Source organism: Tachyglossus aculeatus, chromosome 4 (genome assembly GCF_015852505.1).
Source record: "Tachyglossus aculeatus isolate mTacAcu1 chromosome 4, mTacAcu1.pri, whole genome shotgun sequence".
In the NCBI taxonomy this organism is placed as follows: domain Eukaryota; kingdom Metazoa; phylum Chordata; class Mammalia; order Monotremata; family Tachyglossidae; genus Tachyglossus; species Tachyglossus aculeatus.
Window position 1 is genome coordinate 123,781,186 of NC_052069.1, and position 7,778 is coordinate 123,788,963.

Consider the following 7,778-nt stretch of genomic DNA (forward strand, 5'->3'; position numbering starts at 1 on the left):
TGGCCACATCAAGCTTACATTCATTCATTCAATCTTATTTATTGATCACTTATTGTGTGCAAAGCACTGTACTAAGCACTGGAAGGGTATAGTACAACAACAAACAGATGCATTCCCTGCCTTCAATGAGCTCACAGTCTATCAGACCACTGACTAAACTCAGAGGTCTAGCTCTAGTCTAGGGACCTGGAAATTTGGCATGGTAAATACTTGGACAGTGGGTTGACACAAATTGCATTTACTTTAATATCCCTCCACAGGGTTTTGCAGGGGCTCAGAAGCTGAGAGTTAGAAAGTACTCACAACTCTGCCTAATCCTTGCCCTGGCTACTAGTTTACTGTGTGACTTTACCTAAGTAGCATGAAGCAGCGTGGCCTAGTGGATAGAGCACAGGCCTGGGAGTTCTGCCACTTGTCTGCAGTGTGACCTTGGATAAGTCACTTCACTCCTCTGGGCCTCAGTTCCCTCATCTGCAAAATGGGGATTTAGACTGTGAGTCCCATGTAGGACAGGGACTGTGTCCAACCTGATTAGATTAGTACAGTGCCTGGCACATAGTAGGTGCTTAATACCATTAAAAAAAAGTCACTCACCCCAGCTGCATTAGTCATGAGACCAGAGATCATTACCAGAGCAGAGCAGAACAGGGAATGTGTCTGTTATATTCTTATATTGTACTCTCCCAAGTGCTTAATACAGCACTCTGCACACAGTAAGCACTCAATAAGGACAATTAATTGGTGAATAGAAATGCCACCAGCCCACCTGGTGACACTTCCGGAAGGAAGAATACATTAAGCTGGTTTCAAATAGAATATGGCCACCAGCCAGCCCAAGCCTGCCAAGGAATGGATAATTTTCAGCTATTCTACAGTTGTCCAACCAACAAGACTAGACGGAGTTGTTGAGAGGCTCAGTGGATGAGTTAAGCACTAAATTAGCCCAGAGAATGGGCTACAGTGATAAACCAGGAGTTCTCTCCAGGTCTCTGACACAGAGTAGAAGGGGAGGGAGAAAAAGAACACTGTCTTTGGCAGATTACTTCAAGTTCCTGGTCCTCCATCTTACACTAACTTGTCCAGGACTCAGATCACCAGAACCAAGGGATCTTTGGATCAGAATCCTCTGTTTTCCTGTCTTTTCATCTTGAAAACCTCTAGAGAATGGCCTTAGCATTGGCAACTTGGTCTTTCCACAAACACACTATGGCTTCTACTTTTATTGCACTCTCCCGAGTGCTTAGTGCACAACTGTGCATATTGTAGGCACTCAATAAGTGCCACTGACTGATCGATTGATTGATCCAAAGACCTCTCCTACTTCATCACTGTCACTTTCTAGTTCACTGACAATTTTTCTCCTGTGAATGTAATTTTTAGAAAATGAGCAGTTTAATTTGAATTTGGTCTTACTGCTCTGGGTAAGGAATGCTCTTCCCCATCCATCATGCCTAACCAAGCATGTAGAACTCTGGCCTGAATTCTAAATAGACCTAGAACTGGGTCCTGGTTATTATTAAAAATAAACAAAAATGAACTATAGATGCTGACAGCGGTATGAATAGAACTGCCACTGATGCCTCCCACACACTGATAGACCAAATCCTGCACCAAAGACAGTCCTTCCGCTTTTAACAAGAGAGCCCTAACATCTAAGGATAGGAAAAACCAGCTTAGTCTCTTATTCCAGACTGGAGCATTTTCATCCAAAGATATCACAGAAAAATGAAGATATTTACACTGAAAAAAGTGTTACCTGTCAACTTTTCTCCCAGAAAAATGGGGCAAAAAATATATTATGGCCCAGCCTGATGGAAAATTGCTTCCTGATGCCTAACCTGACTATTTACTCAAGCTACATTCATTCCTTCATCCATTCATTTTTCCATTTGTATTGCCCGGACATCTGCTGTGTGCAGAACACTATACCAGGATCTTGGGAGAGTATAGTAAAAGAGAAGTTATGGTCCCAGTCTTGAAAGAGCTTAAAATCTAATGGGAGAAACAAAAATTGTATGCAAACAGTGGAGCGGAAAGAAAAATAGAAAGACAACTGATACCTGCAAGGGAATCAAGTATCATAGCCTGATGGAAGATCATGGTCCTGAAATTAGACCTGTGTTCTAATTCTGACTCCACCATTTGGAGTTTTGTGACCTTGGGCAAGTGACTAAACTTCTCTGTGCTTCAGTTACCTCATCTGTAATAGGGGGATTAAATACCTGTTCACTCTCCTACTTAGACTTTGAGTCCCCTGAGGGACAGGGACTGTGTCCAGCCTGACTATCTTGTATATAGTCCAGCTGTTAGTACAGTGCCTGACATATAGGAGATACTTAACAAGTACCATTTTTTTTTAAAAAAAGGAAACTTAAATAAGTGGACTAATATATGTAGTATGTAAACTGAGAAGCAGTGTGGTCTGGTGAAGAAAGCCCAGGACTGTGAGTCAGAAGGTTTGGGTTCTAATCCTGGTTCCACCATGTGACCTTGTGTGACCTTCGGCAAGTCCCTTGACTTCTTTGTACCTCAGTTTCCATATCTGTATTATGGGGATGGAATACCTCTTCTCCCTCTCCCATAGACTGTGAGCCTTGTGTGGGACAGAGACCCTGTCTGATCTGATTATCTTATACCTATTATGTGCTTGGCATATACTAAATGCTCAACAAATACCACCATTATGATTATGACTTGGGACTGGGACAGTCAAAATTAGTCAGAGAATACTTTCCAGAGGAGGATGAATTTCAGGAGGGCTTTAAAGCTGGATAGAACTGTGATCTGGCAGATTTGAAGTAACATGGGGGAGGAAATGCTTGAGCAATCTGTTGGCTATGGGAGAGTGGAGAGAGAGGTTCCTAAAATGGAGACACATTCAAAGAAGAAAGAACTGAATGTTTTTGTCTTTTTTGGAGGGGGGGATTTGACAGAGGGTCTAGCTGAGGAAAGGATAATAATAATAATGATGGTATTTAAGTGTTTACTATGTGCCAAGCACTGTTCTAAGCACGGAGGGGGGGAATACACGGTAATGAGGTTGTCCCACGTGGGGCTCACAGTCTTCATCCCCATTTTACAGGTGAGGGAACTGAGGCTCAGAGAAGATAAGTGGCTTGCCCAAGGTCAAACAGTAGACAAGTGGCGGAGCCGGGATTAGAACCCATAACCTCTGACTCCCAAGCCCGGGCTCTTTCCACTATGCCGCAATGTTTCTCCAAGGATCAACACTTCCACATGAAGGGGCCAGGCTAATGGCAGGCTTTACTTGCTGTTGGGCTGAGGGAGGTCTCGGGGTTTCCTTTAAGAGGATGGGGGCATCACCATAATCTGAGCTTCAGTGCTGTCAGAGACGGTGGCCTTGTCACTTCCCTTGGTGACAAGGCAGAGCCCAGGGGATAGATGGCAACGAACGATGTCTGTCAGCGGCCTGGTGTTCGTTTTCAATTCCTGGCATCCTGGCTGGAGAAGGGGGGTGGGGGGGGTGCATAGAGAAAGTGCGATACGGAGGGCAGAGACGGGCCAGAGGAGTTGGAAATGGGCCACAGGGAAACTCACCCAGGTCTCCAGCTGGCCTCACTCAGACCCTGGGGGAGGCATAAGGGACAAATCCACTCACCTGGGCCTGGACCATCAGTTCCATCAATCATGTTCAGAGCAGTATACTAAGCACTTGGGAGAGTATAATACAGTTGGTAGACATGATAGCTACCTATGACACCAGGGGAGAGGAAGCAGCATGGCTCAATAGAAAGAGCACAAGTTTGGGAGTCAGAGGTCATGGGTTCAAATCCCAGCTCTGCCATTTGTCAACTATGTGACCTTGGACAAGTCACTTAACTTCTCTTTGCTTCAGTTACCTCCTCTGTAAAATGGGGATGAAGACTGTGAGCCCCATGTGGGACAACCTGATCACCTTGTATCCTCCCCAGCGCTTAGAACAGTGCTTTGCACATAGTTAGTGCTTAATATTATTATTATTATTATTAAACCAACTCAGCAAGTGGAATGCAGCGGGAGGCAGCGGGGTGGGAGAGGGACACTGGGATCCCTAGAAGCTCATGGCTGGAGCAACTGGGCGCTTAAACCTTACTGCAGCTTACTTGAATCTCTCCGTGGGGAGAAGAAGCAGGTGCCTGAGGCTTTAACCTGGTGGTTTAATGCCAAATCGAGCAGTCAAGCCCTGCACCTGGCAGTGAAGCTAAAAGACATCTGATATACCCTTCCTCTCCTTTCCTCCTTCATTCTTTAATAATCTTATGAGCCCGGGCGACCAGGGAGTGGGACTTTAGTTTGCTGCTGACCAACGTGATCTCTTAGCTTAAGGACATAATGAAGGGGTAGAGGTGGCTAGGAAAGGGACAGTTTGATGTTAAGAAATATCAGAGAGGTCGGCACCAATCCCATGGCAAGAATGGAATTTCCCCACCCTAAAGGAATTTGGGAAACTATGTGCAAAGCTAAGCAAGGTATCCTTTTCCCTGCACCCAGTAGAAGGGTCATTATTAGCAACAGCATCCACCCCGATGTGAAGAAACATGAAAGACAGGGAAAGAACTGTCTTTGGGCAAAGGGGGCGGGAGGTGGAGGACTATGGGGTGACCACCCAACCTCGTGAACCCTAGACTGATGTCTTGACCATAGCCCGGTGAAGCATGTGATCCCCTTAGAAAGAAGATGTTACAGTGACATACTTGTGCTACTTTGTCCAGAAGAGAAATAGCCAAGTCAGCACTGTAGAGGCTCATGACTAATTCCAAGCAAGCACGAAATGCCAAACAGGATAATTATCTGACCCTCTGTTCCTGCCCTTAACTGTAAAGCTCTGCAGCAAGCCAGGAAAAAGGGAGACAAAGAATTGAGGGATTTAAAATCAATCTAGAGCATCACAGAGCTAGAAGGGGCCTTGGGGGTTTATCTTGGCCACCCCTCTGCCTCCAGGATGACCATTAAACCATCCCAACAGATAAGAGAGTAACACTCCCCCTTATTTCATCAGAGCTCTAATCCCCAAAATCTTTCCCCAATCTTGGCTCAAGAAAAAAACGTAATTTTAAAAATGGCTACAAAACACTTTCTATTTCAGTAGAGTCTCTACTAAGCCAAACAAATTAATGGCATCATAGAGTGCTGGTGGAGGCCACAGAGGCAGTGGCAGCTGGGACTGACTGTGGTGAAACTGCAATTTTTATAGAAACTTCTTTGCAGTCAGGGTTTCAAGCCCACCAAATACATTTCAGAACTTGCATTGGTTATACATCCACAGGAGAAGGCAGTATGGGCTAGTGGACAGAGTATTGTCCTGGGAGTCAGGTTACCTAAATTGTCATCCCGCTTCTGCCATTGGCCTGCTCTGTGACCTTGGGCAAGTCACTTAGTCTGAAAATGGGAATCCTCTCTCCTAGATTGTGAATGGTAGCCTTTGGTAAGACCTTAATAAATGGCCCAGTTATTTTTCTTCCTTTAGGCAAGAGCCATAAAGAGGCACACCATAGTGGGAGATTGAAAAGCAGATGATCTGATTCCATAGTGGTATTTTCTCAGTTCTAAACAGTGGTGAAAGTAGATATTTTACCTCCTTCCCCTCCCCACAGCACCTGTATATGTTTGTACATATTTATTACTCTATTTATTTTACTTGTACATATTTATTCTATTTGGTTTATATGTTTCGTTTTGTTGTCTGTCTCCCCCTTCTAGACTGTGAGCCCGCTGTTGGGTATGGACCGTCTCTATATGTTGCAAACTTGTACTTCCCAAGCACTAAGTACAGTGCTCTGCACACAGTAAGCGCTCAATAAATACAATTGAATGAATGAATATTTATTTATAGCAGTGAGCCCAAGCACTAGGACAGTCACTGATAGTCCTCACAAGTACCAGCTAGCACACGACAAAACACGTTATGTTGGATGGATAGCTCAACATAATGATGTCACATGCCATTTCTCAGAAGAGCAGCAATACCACCAAACTTGGAAAGCATGTCTCCAAGGGAAGCCCTGGGCCTCCCACCTTGTTCCAAGAGAAGCATCAGGGCCTATTAGAAAAAGCACGGGCCTGGGAGTAAGAGGACCTGGGTTCTAATGCCAGCTCCACCATTTATCTGCTTTGTGACTTTGGGCAAGTCACGTAACTTCCCTGGGCATCAGTTCCCTCATCTGCAAAATGGGGATTCAATACCTGTTCTCCCTCCTGATTAGACTGTGAGCCCTGTGTGAAACTGATTATCTTCTATCTACCCCAGCTCTTAGAACAGTGCTTGACACAAGTGCTTAATCCCACAATTATTAATTAATTAATTAATTCAATCGTATTTATTGAGCACTTACTGTGTGCAGAGCACTGTACTAAGCGCTTGGGAAGTACAAGTTGGCAACATATAGAGATGGTCCCTACCCAACAATGGGCTCACAGTCTAGAAGGGGGAGACAAACTACAAAACAAAACATGTGAACAGGTGTCAAGTCATCAGAATAAATAGAAGTAAAGCTAGATGCACATCATTAAAAAAATAGAATAGTAAATACGTACAAGTAAAATAGAGTAATAAAACATATACAGGTGCTGTGGGGAGGGGAAGGAGGTAGGGTTGGGGGGATGGGGAGGGGGCGAGGAAGGAGGGGGCTCAGTCTGAAATATTATTATTAAGAATAATTATTATTAAGAATCTTTGCATTCCCCTCCCAGGTCAGCAGGAAGTCTGGTGCAGCATCTGAGCCATGGAATGCAGCAGCAGAAGTCGTGGCTGAGAGAGGATTGACACCAAAAATAAGAAAACAGACAAAAAAGTATCAGATTCCTAATCATTCACATCAGTACAAAGGATGGGCACTTGTATTGGTTCTGCATACCAGATCACCCCAGCTGATTTTACTGCAATGGGATTCCATTGCCTGGGATACAGACTGGAGCAGGGCGAGTTAGAATGGAAAAGAATTCCACCTCGAAGTGGCAACTCAGATCATTATAATAAAAATAATAATAATAATAGTGGTATTTAAGTGCTATGTGACAGTTACCTCCTTCCTTTTCCCACAGCACCTGTACATGTGTATATATGTTTCTACATATTTATTACTCTATTTATTTATTTATTTCTTTTACTTGTACATATCTATTCTATTTATTTTATTAGTATATTTGGTTTTGTTCTGTCTCCCCTCTTAGACTGTAAGCCCACTGTTGGGTAGGGACTGTCTCTATATGTTGCCAACTTGTACTTCCCAAGCGCTTAGTACAGTGCTCTGCACACAGTAAGCGCTCAATAAATACGATTGATTGATTGATTGACAGGCACTTATACTAAACACTGGGGTAGATATAAGGTAATTGGGCTTGACACAGTCCCTGTCCCACATAGGGCTCACAGTCTTAATCCCCATTTTTCCAGATGAGGTAACAGGCACAGAGAAGTGAAGTAACTTGCCCAAGGTCACACAGCAGAGCCCTCTGTTGGGTAGGGACTGTCTCTATATGTTGCCAACTTGTACTTCCCAAGCGCTTAGTACAGTGCTCTGCACACAGTAAGCGCTCAATAAATACGATTGATTGACTGATTGATGTGGGAGATCCAGAATTAGAACTCAGGTCCTTCTGACTCCCAGGCCCATGTTCTATCTTCTAAGCCATGCTGCGCTGCCCACTGAGTTTTACTGCCAGAAGAGGTGCAGATAAAAATCAGAGGAACAAGAATGGGGATGCAGAAGCAGAAGCCTGGATAATCAGCATATTAGAATAGCAGCCACTGTTGAACATTCAGGCTGATTATTGTAAGG